Genomic DNA, 14,399 nt, shown 5'->3' on the forward strand with positions numbered 1-14,399 from the left:
AGTTAGAGAGGGGGGCAGATTTAGGCTTCCCACCCAGTGGATATCTAGTTAGAGAGGGGGCAGATTTGGGCTTCCCACCCAGTGGATATCTAGTTAGAGAGGGGGCAGATTTAGGCTTCCCACCCAGTGGATATCTAGTTAGAGAGGGCAGATTTAGGCTTCCCACCCAGTGGATATCTAGTTAGAGAGGGGGCAGATTTAGGCTTCCCACCCAGTGGATATCTAGTTAGATAGGGGCAGATTTAGGCTTCCCACCCAGTGGATATCTAGTTAGAGAGGGGCAGATTTAGGCTTCCCACCCAGTGGATATCTAGTTAGAGATGGGCAAAATTTAGGCTTCCACCCAGTGGATATCTAGTTAGAGGGGGCAGATTCAGGCTTCCCACCCAGTGGATATCTAGTTAGAGAGGGGGCAGATTTAGGCTTCCCACCCAGTGGATATCTAGTTAGAGAGGGGAAGATTTAGGCTTCCCACCCAGTGGATATCTAGTTAGAGAGGGGCAGATTTAGGCTTCCCACCCGGTGGATATCTAGTTAGAGAGGGGCAGATTTAGGCTTCCCACAAGGTGGATATCTAGTTAGAGAGGGGCAGATTTAGGGCTTCCCCACCCAGTGGATATCTAGTTAGAGAGGGGCAGATGTAGGCTTCCCACCCAGTGGATATCTAGTTAGAGAGGGGCAGATTTAGGCTTCCCACCCAGTGGATATCTAGTTAGAGAGGGGCAGATTTAGGCTTCCCACCCAGTGGATATCTAGTTAGAGAGGGGCAGATTTAGGCTTCCCACCCAGTGGATATCTAGTTAGAGAGGGGCAGATTTAGGCTTCCCACCCAGTGGATATCTAGTTAGAGAGGGCAGATTTAGGCTTCCCACCCAGTGGATATCTAGTTGAGAGGGGCAGATTTAGGCTTCCCACCCAGTGGATATCTAGTTAGAGAGGGGCAGATTTAGGCTTCCCACCCAGTGGATATCTAGTTAGAGAGGGGCAGATTTAGGCTTCCCACCCAGTGGATATCTAGTTAGAGAGGGGCAGATTTAGGCTTCCCACCCAGTGGATATCTAGTTAGAGAGGGGCAGATTTAGGCTTCCCACCCAGTGGATATCTAGTTAGAGAGGGGCAGATTTAGGCTTCCCACCCGGTGGATATCTAGTTAGAGAGGGGCAGATTTAGGCTTCCCACAAGGTGGATATCTAGTTAGAGAGGGGCAGATTTAGGCTTCCCACCCAGTGGATATCTAGTTAGAGAGGGGCAGATGTAGGCTTCCCACCCAGTGGATATCTAGTTAGAGAGGGGCAGATTTAGGCTTCCCACCCAGTGGATATCTAGTTAGAGAGGGGCAGATTTAGGCTTCCCACCCAGTGGATATCTAGTTAGAGAGGGGCAGATTTAGGCTTCCCACCCAGTGGATATCTAGTTAGAGAGGGGCAGATTTAGGCTTCCCACCCAGTGGATATCTAGTTAGAGAGGGGCAGATTTAGGCTTCCCACCCAGTGGATATCTAGTTAGAGAGGGGCAGATTTAGGCTTCCCACCCAGTGGATATCTAGTTAGAGAGGGGCAGATTTAGGCTTCCCACCCAGTGGATATCTAGTTAGAGAGGGGCAGATTTAGGCTTCCCACCCAGTGGATATCTAGTTAGAGAGGGGCAGATTTAGGCTTCCCACCCAGTGGATATCTAGTTAGAGAGGGGCAGATTTAGGCTTCCCACCCAGTGGATATCTAGTTAGAGAGGGGCAGATTTGAGGCTTCCCCACCCAGTGGATATCTAGATAGAGAGGGGGCAGATTTAGGGCTTCCCACCCAGTGGATATCTAGTTAGAGAGGGGCAGATTTAGGCTTCCCACCCAGTGGATATCTAGTTAGAGAGGGGCAGATTTAGGCTTCCCACCCAGTGGATATCTAGTTTGAGAGAGGCTTATTTAGTTGTCACACACAGTGTCTCAAGTTTGAGGGGTGGGGGGCAGATTTAGATGTCGCACCCGTTGTGTCTCTGTGGTAAATTTGATTACGTTTGGCAGGATGTGATGGTCCGACGGTGAACAGGTGCCCCTCACAGCAGAGAAACAGAGGAGATTTGTTCCTCCCTACAGTAAAGCACTTTCTATCTGTCCCTCTCTCTCTCTCTCTCTCTCTCTCTCTCTCTCTCTCTCTCTCTCTCTCTCTCTCTCTCTCTCTCTCTCTCTCTCTCTCTCTCTCTCTCTCTCTCTCTCTCTCTCTCTCTCTCTCTCTCTCTCTCTCTCTCTCTCTCTCTCTCTCCTCTCTCTCTCTCTCTCTCCCTCTCTCTCTCTCTCTCTCTCTCTCTCTCTCTCTCTCTCTCCCTCTCTCTCTCTCTCTCTCTCTCTCTCTCTTTCCCTCCCCCTCTCATACCTCTCTCCGTATATTTCTGATTGTAATAAGCCCAGTTTATTGTCAGTAGGAGTTGGCAAGGTGGCCTAGTAGCATACTGTCCCCTCCTCTCATCTGTTCTGTTCCATCCATCCCTCTGTCCTCTCAATCCTGCTATTTGACTTTCTCTGACCTTCTCCCCCTCCCTGTCCTCTCTTCTCCCCCTCCCTGTCCTCTCTTCTCCCCCTCCCTGTCCTCTCTTCTCCCCCTCCCTGTCCTCTCTTCTCCCCCTCCCTGTCCTCTCTTCTCCCCCTCCCTGTCCTCTCTTCTCCCCCTCTCTGTCCCCTCTTCTCCCCCTCCCTGTCCTCTCTTCTCCCCCTCCCTGGCCTCTCTTCTCCCCCTCTCTGTCCTCTGTTCTCCCCTCCCTGTCCCTTCTTCCCCCCTCTCTGTCCCCTCTTCTCCCCCTCCCTGTCCCCTCTTCTCCCCCTCCCTGTCCCCTCTTCTCCAACCTCCCTGTCCCCTCTTCTCCCCCTCCCTGTCCTCTCTTCTCCCCCTCCCTGTCCCCTCTTCTCCCCCTCCCTGTCCTCTCTTCTCCCCCTCCCTGTCCCTTCTTCCCCCTCTCTGTCCCCTCTTCTCCCCCTCCCTGTCCCCCTCTTCTCCCCTCCCTGTCCCCTCTTCTCCCCCTCCCTGTCCCCTCTTCTCCCCCTCCCTGTCCTCTCTTCTCCCCTCCCTGTCCCCTCTTCTCCCACTCCCTGTCCTCTCTTCTCCCCTCCCTGTCCCCTCTTCTCCCCCTCTCTGTCCCTTCTTCCCCCCCTCCCTGTCCTCTCTTCTCCCCCTCTCTGTCCCCTCTTCTCCCCCTCTCTGTCCCTTCTTCCCCCCTCCCTGTCCCCTCTTCTCCCCCCTCTGTCCCTTCTTCCCCCCCCTGCTCTCTTCTCCCCTCCCTGTCCCCTCTTCTCCCCCTCTCTGTCCCTCTTCTACACCTCCCTGTCCTCTCTTGCGCCATTGATATTGACGTAATCGTTTTCAAGTTTTCAAAACAAAAAAGAGAGATAAAAACTCTCAGAAAAGAGATTGCGTATGTTTGGCAGAATGTGTCAATTGAAAAGACGATCTGTGTTAAAATGTTTTATTCTGAAACGCTGTCTAGAAGAGGACTACTGTTTAACAGTAAACAACATGTGTTACCTATCACCCACACGCACACACAGACACACACACACACACGCACACATGCAGACACACACACACACACAGGCACACACACACGCACACACAGACACACACACGCACACATGCAGACACACACACACACACAGGCACGCACACACGCACACACACACACAGACACACACACACACACACGCACACATGCATGTGCGTGTGTGTGTGTGTCTGTGTCGTGTGTGTGTGTGTGTGTGTGTGTGTGTGTGTGTGTCTGTGTCTGTGTGTGTGTGTGTGTGTGTGTGTGTGTGTGTGTGTCTGTGTCTGTGTGTGTGTGTGTGTGTGTGTCTGTGTCTGTGTGTGTGTGTGTGTGTGTGTGTCTGTGTCTGTGTGTGTGTGTGTGTGTGTGTGTGTGTGTGTGTGTGTGTGTGTGTCTGTCTGTGTGTGTGTGTGTGTGTGTGTGTGTGTGTGTGTGTGTGTGTGTGTGTGTGTGTGTGTGTGTGTGTGTGTGTGTGTGTGTGTGTGTGTCTGTGTCTGTGTGTGTGTGTGTGTGTGTGTGTGTGTGTGTGTGTGTGTGTGTGTGTGTGTGTGTGTATCTGTGGTTAAACGTGTGAATATCTCTCCTCCTGTGTTTACTAAGCTACAGATTCCCATAACCAGTAAAAACCTGGGGGACTGTATACACTCAGACGATTGGTGCTGTAATATTTTCATCTCTTTTGACATAATATGAAATGTATTATAGCAGACGCTCTGAAACCAGATAATGTTCTCCAATGTCTAGTGTCATATGCTTTATTAATGTAGGAGGTTTATGTGTCTGGCAAGGGGCTATTTCAACTAGTTTTGTACTAGAGCGCACTATATGTTAGGGTCATGGGGTCACTGGTCACATGTACATACGTCATGTAGATGTATATAATTAACAGACTAGGTCTATACTGCTCCTACATGGTGTAACAATACATCATGTAGATGTACAGTTGAAGTCGGAAGTTTACATACACTTAGGTTGGAATCATTAAAACTCGTTTTTCAACCACTCCACAAATTTCTTGTTAACAAACTATGGTTTTGGCAACTCGGTTAGGACATCTACTTTGTGCATGACACAAGTAATCTTTCCAACAATTTGTTTACAAACAGATTATTTCACTTATAATTCACTGTATCACAATTCCAGTGGGTCAGAAGTTTACATACACTAAAGTTGACTGTGCCTTTAAACAGCTTGGAAAATTCCAGAAAATGATGTCATGGCTTTAGAAGCTTCTGATAGGCTAATTGACATCATTTGAGTCAATTGGAGGTGTACCTGTGGATGTATTTCAAGGCCTACCTTCGAACTCAGTGCCTCTTTGCTTGACATCATGGGAAAATCAAATGAAATCAGCCAAGACCTCAGAAAAAAAATTGTAGACCTCCATAAGTCTAGTTCATCCTTGGGAGAAATTTCCAAAACGTCTGAAAGTACCACGTTCATCTGTACAAACAATAGTACACAAGTATAAACACCATGGGACCACGCAGCCGTCATACCGCTCAGGAAGGAGACGCGTTCTGTCTCCTAGAAGATGAACGTACCTTGGTGCGAAAAGTGCAAATCAATCCCAGAACAACAGCAAAGGCCCTTGTGAAGATGCTGGAGGAAACAGGTACAAAAGTATATATATCCACAGTAAAACAAGTCCTATATTGACATAACCTGAAAGGTTGCTCAGCAAGGAAGAAGCCACTGCTCCAAAACCGCCATAAAAAACCAGACTATGGTTTGCAACTGCACATGGGGACAAAGATCGTACTTTTTGGAGAAATGTCTGATGAAACAAAAATAGAACTGTTTGGCCATAATGACCATCGTTATGTTTGGAGGAAAAAGGGGTTGCTTTGCAAGCCGAAGAACACATCCCAACCGTGAAGCACGGGGGTGGCAGCATCATGATGTGGGGGTGCTTTGCTGCAGGAGGGACTGGTGCACTTCACAAAATAGATGACATCATGAGGAAGGAAAATTATGTGCATATATTGAAGCAACATCTCAAGACATCAGTCAGGAAGTTAAAGCTTGGTCGCAAATGGGTCTTCCAAATGGACAATGACCCCAAGCATACTTCCAAAGTTGTGGCAAAATGGCTTAAGGACAACAAAGTCAAGGTATTGGAGTGGCCATCACAAAGCCCTGACCTCAATCCTGTAGAACATTTGTGGGCAGAACTGAAAAAGCGTGAGCGAGCAAGGAGGCCTACAAACCTGACTCAGTTACACCAGCTCTGTCAGTAGGAATTGGCCAAAATTCACCCAACTTATTATGGGAAGCTTGTGGAAGGCTACCCAAAACGTTTGACCCAAGTTAAACAATTTAAAGGCAATGCTACCAAATACTAATTGAGTGTTTGTAAACTTCTGACCCACTGGGAATGTGATGAAAGAAATAAAAGCTGAAATAAATCGTTCTCTCTACTATTATTCAGACATTTCACATTCTTAAAATAAAGTGGTGATCCTAACTGACCTAAGACAGGGAATTAAATGTCAGGAATTGTTAAAAACTGAGAGAGATAAAGGGAGAGAGAGAGGGAGAGGGAGAACGGCAGATAGAGAGAGAGGGATCGAGAGAGAGAAGGAGAGAGAGAGAGAATGTCCAATAGAGAGAGAGAGAGGGAGAACTCCAGATAGAGAGAGAGGGAGAGGGAGAACGCCAGATAGAGAGAGAGAGAGGGAGAGGGAGAACGCCCAACAGAGAGAGAGATAAAGAGTGAGAGAGAGAGGGAGAGGGAGAACGCCAGATAGAGAGAGAGAGATCGAGAGAGAGAGGGAGAGGGAGAACGCCAGATAGAGAGAGAGAGAGGGAGAGGGAGAACGCCCAACAGAGAGAGAGATAAAGAGAGAGAGAGTGAGAGAGAGAGGGAGAGGGAGAACGCCAGATAGATAGAGAGAGATCGAGAGAGCGAGGGAGAGGGAGAACGCCAGATAGAGAGAGAGGGAGGGAGAGGGAGAACGCCCAACAGAGAGAGAGATAGCAGCCTTGCAACACAGCTGAAAGAAGTTCAGCAAGAGAGAGACGGACTCAAGAGAGAGCTGGCTGATGTAACAAAGGAGGTGAGAGAGCTCCAAAAAGACAGGCAGAGCAGTAATAACGAGCTGACCACACTAAGAGAGGAGCTGCAGGAGAGAAAGAGAACAGAGGACAGACTGCAGGAGCAGCTAGATCACCACTCTATGACCTGCCCTCACACAGCAGAGGAGCCCACCTCAACCAACCAAGCCTCCCCAGCCCTGCCGGCTGCATGCCTCCCCCCAGCCCCCAGAACAGCCTCCCACTGACAGCGGCACCGGCACAGACCAGCCACACCCCAGCTCCAACACCCACCAGCCCCAACTCTACCCCCTCCAGTCCAGAAGAAACACTGGCTGAGATTGTCCTGTTGATGGACTCAAATGGGAAGTTTGTTCAGGAGAAGAAACTTTTTCCCTAGACACAAAACGAGAAAGGTGTGGTGCCCAACAACGCAGAGTGCCATGGCGCTGCTTGATAAGGCCCAGCTTGGGTCGCCAAGCCACATAATCATACACACCGGAAGCAACGACCTGCGTGCTCAGCAGGAGAGGGTGGCGACTTCACTACGTGGAGTGATTGAGAAGGCCTCCGCAATCTTCCCCAACTCAAGGATCGTGGTGTCAACCCTTCTACAGAGGAAGGACTTCCACCCTGCCACAATCCAAAGAATAAACGCCAGCCTCTCCTTGGCCCACCATCCCACCCTCGATCTGGACTGTCTCTATGACCCTGTTCACCTGTACAGGGAGACAGTCCCCATCCTTGCTAAGACTCTCAAGGACGTCGCTTTAAACCGCATCCCGACCTCTCCACCCAGGAACAGCGGAGCAATCGCCACCCCCCCGAGATCACCGAGACAACACCCCGGACCAGTACCCTGGACCCCCCAGCCACGGCCACAGCACCACCAACCTCAATGCCCACCACATCCAGCGCAGCACAGACCACCCCAGCCCAGCTTCCAGACCCACCCAGACGAGGCCTAACACCCCCTCCCCCACCGCAGACCCATACCTGGAGGAGCCACAGCCCGGCAGACAGAGCTATGCACAAGCTGTGAGAGGAGCAACTGGTCCAGCTCCCACCAACGAAATGAGTGACATCAAACAAATGCTGAATCTACTATGCTCACATGTGATAGGCCGAGGGTCATGGTAAGATGAGCACAAGAACTCCACCATCCTCACACTACATCCACCCAAGTGGCATGACACAAATACTATCTTAAATGATAAACAAATCACATTTGCATAATAAGAGTTTACCTTAATTGAAAAATCCTATTTTAATAGTTCTTGTTGGATTGTGAGTGTTTATCTCATTTTGAATGTAAAGAAAAAACAGTTATGAAGTCTTTTTACGTTGCATGTTGGAATTTACAAGGCTTGAAGTCCTCTGCTTTTGGGCTAAAGAGCAGAAACCCAGACTTCCTTAAAGAAATTAATGATGTTGATATTGTAGTACTACAGGAAACATGGTGCAGAGATGATGTTTCCACTGGCTGTCCACTAGGTTATAGGGAGATAATCGTACCATCCACCAAATTAAAAGGAATCACACAGGGCAGAGACTCAGGGGGAATGCTAATATGGTATAAATCTGAACTAACTAATTCAATCAAATTGATCAAAACAGGAGAATTCTTTATCTGGCTAAAAATCAACAAGGAGGCTATCTTAACAGATAACAACGTCTTCCTCTGTGCCACATACATTCCCCCCTCAGAGTCACCCTACTTCAATGAAGAGAGTTTCTCCATTCTAGAGGGGGAGATTAGTCACTTTCAGGCTCAAGGCAATGTGCTGGTCTGTGGAGACCTGAATGCTAGAACAGCAGAAGAACTAGACACTATTAACAGTCATGGGGACAAACACCTACCGGGAAGCAACAACCTTCCTCCCCACATACCCCCCTAGAAACAACTATGACAAAGTGAAAAACTAAAATGGAGTACAGCTCCTGAAGCTCTGTCGAACACTGGGTCTGTAGCATAGTCAATGGTAGGTTAAGAGGGGACTCTTTGGTAGGTACACCTACAGCTCATCCCCTTGGCAGCAGTACTGTAGACTACTTCATCACAGACCTTAACCCAGAGTCTCTCAGAGCCTTCACAGTCAGCCCACTAACACCTCTCTCTGACCACAGTAAAATCACAGTGTATCTGAAAAGAGCAGAACCTAACCATGAAGCATCACGGCCCAATAAATTACATGGTACTAAACAGACCTATAGATGGAGTGCAAACAGTACAGAAATCTACCAAAAAGCAATTAGTAGCCAAAAAATACAGTCTCTCCTGGACAACTTTTTAGCATTAACATTCTCCTACACCAATGAAGGTATAAATTTGGCCGTTTGGAACATAAACTTTATATTTGACAAATTAGCCTCCTTGGCTAATCTTAAGAAACATAAGAGCAAACCAAAAATAATAGATCATGAAAAATGGTTTGATAATGATTGCAAAAATCTAAGAAAGTCATTGAGAAATATATCTAATCATAAACACAGAGACCCAGACAACAAAAATATACGTCTTCAATATGGGGAAACACTGAAGCAATACAAACACACCCTAAGAACAAAAAAGGAACAGCACATTAGAAATCAGCTAGATGTGATTGAGGAATCCATAGAATCAAACCACTTCTGGGAGAATTGGAATAAATTAAACAAACCTCATAATGAGGAATTGGCTATCCAAAATGGGGATATGTGGAGAAATCACTTTGCAAACCTCTACAGCAATATAACAAAGAGCCCAGAACAACAAATCCTTGAATCAGCAGTCAAAGACTATCAGAATCCTGTGGATACCCCAACTACAGAACAAGAATTATTGGAAAAACTTTGCACTCTCCAACCCAAAAAGGCCTGTGGTGCTGATGGTATTTTAAATGAAATGATCAAATATACAGACCACAAATTCAAATTGGCTATACTCAAACTCTTCAACATTATCCTAACTGCAGGTATTTTCCCGATATTTGGAACCAAGGATTGATCACACCAATTTATAAAAATGGAGACAAATTTAACCCAAATAATTACAGAGGAATTTGCGTTAACAGAAACTTGGGGAAAATTCTCTGCAGTATCATAAACAGCAGACTACATAATTTCCTTGATGAACACAATGTCCTAAGCAGAAGCCAGATTGGATTTGTAAAAAATTATCGTACACAGACCACATTTACACCCTCCAGTATCTAATTGACAAACAAGTAAATCAAAACAAAGGCAAAATCTACTCGTGTTTTGTAGACTTCAAGAAAGCATTTGATTCAATTTGGCACGAAGGTCTTTTTTACAAACTAATAGAAAGTGGTATTGGAGGGAAAACACATAACTAAAAACAAATGTGCGATTAAAATCGGCAACAAGCAAACATACTTCTTCTCTCAGGGACGTGGAGTGAAACAGGGCTGCCCAATAAGTCCAACACTATTTAACATCTACATTAACGAATTGGCAAAAACATTAGAAGAATCGTCAGCACCTGGTCTCACCCTACACAACACTGAAATCAAGTGTCTGCTGTACGCAGATGACCTGGTGCTACTGTCTCCCACTAAGGAGGGGTTACAGCAGCATCTAGATCATCTGCACAGATTCTGTCGGACCTGGGCCCTGACCGTTAATCTAAAAAAACCCGAATATAATGATATTCCAAAAAAGGTCAGGAAATCAGGATGACAAATATAAATTCTATTTGGACACAGTTCTATTAGAACATACCAAAAATTACACATATCTAGGACTAAATATCAGCAACACAGGTAGCTTTCACATGGCTGTGAATGAGCTGAGAGACAAAGCAAGAAGAGCATTCTATGCCATTAAAAGGAATATTAAAATCGAAATTCCAATTAGAATCTGGCTCAAAATTTTCCAATCAGTTATAGAACCAATTGCTCTATATGGCAGCGAAGTATGGGGTCCGCTCTCTAATACTGAATTTACCAAATGGGACAAACATCCAATCGAAATACTGCATGCAGAGTTTTGCAAGACTGTATTGCAAGTGCAAAGAAAAACTCCAAATAACGCATGTAGAGCAGAATTGGGCCAATACCCCCTCCTTATTCGAATAGAAAAAAGAGCCATCAAATTTTGCAACCATCTAAAAACAAGTGACCCCAAAACATTCCATCACACAGCTCTACTATGTCAAGAGATGAAACAAGAGAAGAGTCCCCTCAGCCAGCTGGTTCTGAGGCTCAGTTCACTAACCAAAACCAACCTCATAGAGCCTCAGGACAGCACTCAGAAAATCTGGCCCAACCAAATCATCACAAAGCAAAAAGAAAAAATATATCACCTATTGAAAGACACCACAAAAAATCAAAGTAAACTTCAATGCTATTTGGCTCTAAACAGACAATGGTGGCAGACTATCTGACCACTGTGACTGATAGAAAACTGAGAAAAACACTGACTAGGTACAGACTCAGTGAGCACAGTCTGGCTATAGAGACCGGTCGTCACAGGCAAACCTGGCTGCCCAGAGAGGACAGGCTGTGCTCACTCTGCCCCCGGGGAGAGGTAGAGACAGAGCTGCATTTCCTATTACACTGTGACAAATACTCAGACCTAAGAGAATCTTTCTTTCCCAAAATTATCATTCAGTACAACGAATTTGAAACTATAAAAGAGGAAGAAAAAATCTAATATTTATTGGGTGAAAAGCCAAAATGTGCAATTTTGGCAGCCAAATACAGTGGGGGAAAAAAGTATTTAGTCAGCCACCAATTGTGCAAGTTCTCCCACTTAAAAAGATGAGAGAGGCCTGTAATTTTCATCATAGGTACACGTCAACTATGACAGACAAAATGAGAAAGAAAATCCAGAAAATCACATTGTAGGATTTTTAATGAATTTATTTGCAAATTATGGTGGAAAATAAGTATTTGGTCACCTACAAACAAGCAAGATTTCTGGCTCTCACAGACCTGTAACTTCTTCTTTAAGAGGCTCCTCTGTCCTCCACTCGTTACCTGTATTAATGGCACCTGTTTGAACTTTTTATCAGTATAAAAGACACCTGTCCACAACCTCAAACAGTCACACTCCAAACTCCACTATGGCCAAGACCAAAGAGCTGTCAAAGGACACCAGAAACAAAATTGTAGACCTGCACCGCGGGGAAGACTGAATCTGCAATAGGTAAGCAGCTTGGTTTGAAGAAATCAACTGTGGGAGCAATTATTAGGAAATGGAAGACATACAAGACCACTGATAATCTCCCTCGATCTGGGGCTCCACGCAAGATCTCACCCCGTGGGGTCAAAATGATGCACAAGAACGGTGAGCAAAAATCCCAGAACCACACGGGGGGACCTAGTGAATGACCTGCAGAGAGCTGGGACCAAAGTAACAAAGCCTACCATCAGTAACACACTACGCCGCCAGGGACTCAAATCCTGCAGTACCAAGACGTGTCCCCTGCTTAAGCCAGTACATGTCCAGGCCCGTCTGAAGTTTGCTAGAGTGCATTTGGATGATCCAGAAGAGGATTGGGAGAATGTCATATGGTCAGATGAAACCAAAATATAACTTTTTGGTAAAAACTCAACTCGTCATGTTTGGAGGACAAAGAATGCTGAGTTGCATCCAAAGAACACCATACCTACTGTGAAGCTATGGGGGTGGAAACATCATGCTTTGGGGCTGTTTTTCTGCAAAGGGACCAGGACGACTGATCCGTGTAAAGGAAAAGAATGAATGGGGCCATGTATCGTGAGATTTTGAGTGAAAACCTCCTTCCATCAGCAAGGGCATTGAAGATGAAACGTGGCTGGGTCTTTCAGCATGACAATGATCCCAAACACACCGCCCGGGAGCAACGAAGGAGTGGCTTTGTAAGAAGCATTTCAAGGTCCTGGAGTGGCCTAGCCAGTCTCCAGATCTCAACCCCATAGAAAATCTTTGGAGGGAGTTGAAAGTCCGTGTTGCCCAGCGACAGCCCCAAAACATCACTGCTCTAGAGGAGATCTGCATGGAGGAATGGGCCAAAATACCAGCAACAGTGTGTGAAAACCTTGTGAAGACTTACAGAAAACATTTGACCTGTGTCATTGCCAACAAAGGGTATATAACAAAGTATTGAGAAACTTTTGTTATTGACCAAATACTTATTTTCCACCATAATTTGCAAATAAATTCATAAAAAATCCTACAATGTGATTTTCAGGATTTTTCTTTCTCATTTTGTCTGTCATAGTTGACGTGTACCTATGATGAAAATTACAGGCCTCTCTCCTCTTTTTAAGTGGGAGAATTTGCACAATTGGTGGCTGACTAAATACTTTTTTCCCCCACTGTATGTGTGCTCCTGCCACAACCTGAGGGACAGCCAGTGAAAAGTGTAATGTAATGTCAATAATATTTCCTGTTTTGTTTTGGCTTTCATAGCATGTAATGTGTCTTCTCAGTCATGTTGAGATTGGTCGACTACTATTGCTTTAATGTATTGTTATTCTCATTAATATTGTTGTTGTAGTTGCTGTTAATGGTAATCCCATTTCCACTACTACTATTATTATTGCTGTTGGTCCCACCATTTTTGTTATATGTATACTTTGACAATGTAAGTAATTTTACTTGCCATGTCAATAAAGTCTATTGAATTGAATTGAATTGAATTGAATTGAGATAAAGAGAGAGAGAGTGAGAGAGAGAGGGAGAGGGAGAACGCCAGATAGATAGAGAGAGATCAAGAGAGAGAGGGAGAGGGAGAACGCCAGATAGAGAGAGAGAGATCAAGAGAGAGAGGGAGAGGGAGAACGCCAGATAGAGGGAGAGGGAGAGAGAGAACGCCAGATATAGAGATATATATAGAGAGAGTGACAACGCCAGAGAGAGAGAGAGAGAGACAGCTCATCTTCGGTATCATCACCAGTGTGGATAGGAACCATGAACAGCTGGCCCAATTAACCCCTCGTCCCCTGGGGACCAATTAGAAGGCAGAACAGCCTTTAAAACTGCACATGGCAGTGATTAGGCCAGGGAGAGAAAGAGAACCCAGAGTTACTTTGGCTAGGGGTTACTATGGAAGGGTGTTTAGGAAATACTCGCTCCCCCTGTATATAGGCCAGAATATACTGTAGAATAGATACATTTGGTGCCTTTTCCCCTGATATAGGCCAGAATATACTGTAGAATAGATACATTTGGTGCCTTTTCCCCTGTATATAGGCCAGAATATACTGTGGAATAGATACATTTGGTGCCTTTTCCCCCTGTATATAGGCCAGAATATACTGTGGAATAGATACATTTGGTGCCTTTTCCCCCTGTATATAGGCCAGAATATACTGTGGAATAGATACATTTGTTTTGTGTTGTAAGTACATTTTGTGTATAGTTTTTCATTTCGTTTGATGCTATATTCTCCCTCCTTTTCTCCTCTCCTCCCTCCTCTCCCCTCTCCCTCCTCCCCTCTCCTCCCCCCCTCTCCTCTCCTCTCCTCCCTTCTCCTCCTCTCCTTTCCTGCCCTCTATAATAATATTAGATTAGATGATTCCTCCATATGTGTCATCATGCAGATTAGCCAGTTGATCATATCCACAGATGTAATTTCAAATCCTTCCATTTGTTTATTTTCTCCTCTCCTCTCCTCCCTGGAATATATTCCTTCTCTTTTTCTCTCTCTTCTCTCCCCCTGTCCCCTCTCGCTTTCTGTCCCCCTGTGATTCACTCAGATAATCAGATCATCATCAGAGACTGAAGCCTGCCACTTAACACCTCCTGTCTCACTTTACTGTGATACTCTCTGTGTCTGACTGTTTTAATCAGCCCTAATTGGAGCCGTAATTGGACTTGTGAAGAGACTCAATTAGAGAGAGGAGGGAGGG

The sequence above is a fragment of the Coregonus clupeaformis genome, unplaced genomic scaffold (genome assembly GCF_020615455.1).
Source record: "Coregonus clupeaformis isolate EN_2021a unplaced genomic scaffold, ASM2061545v1 scaf0613, whole genome shotgun sequence".
In the NCBI taxonomy this organism is placed as follows: domain Eukaryota; kingdom Metazoa; phylum Chordata; class Actinopteri; order Salmoniformes; family Salmonidae; genus Coregonus; species Coregonus clupeaformis.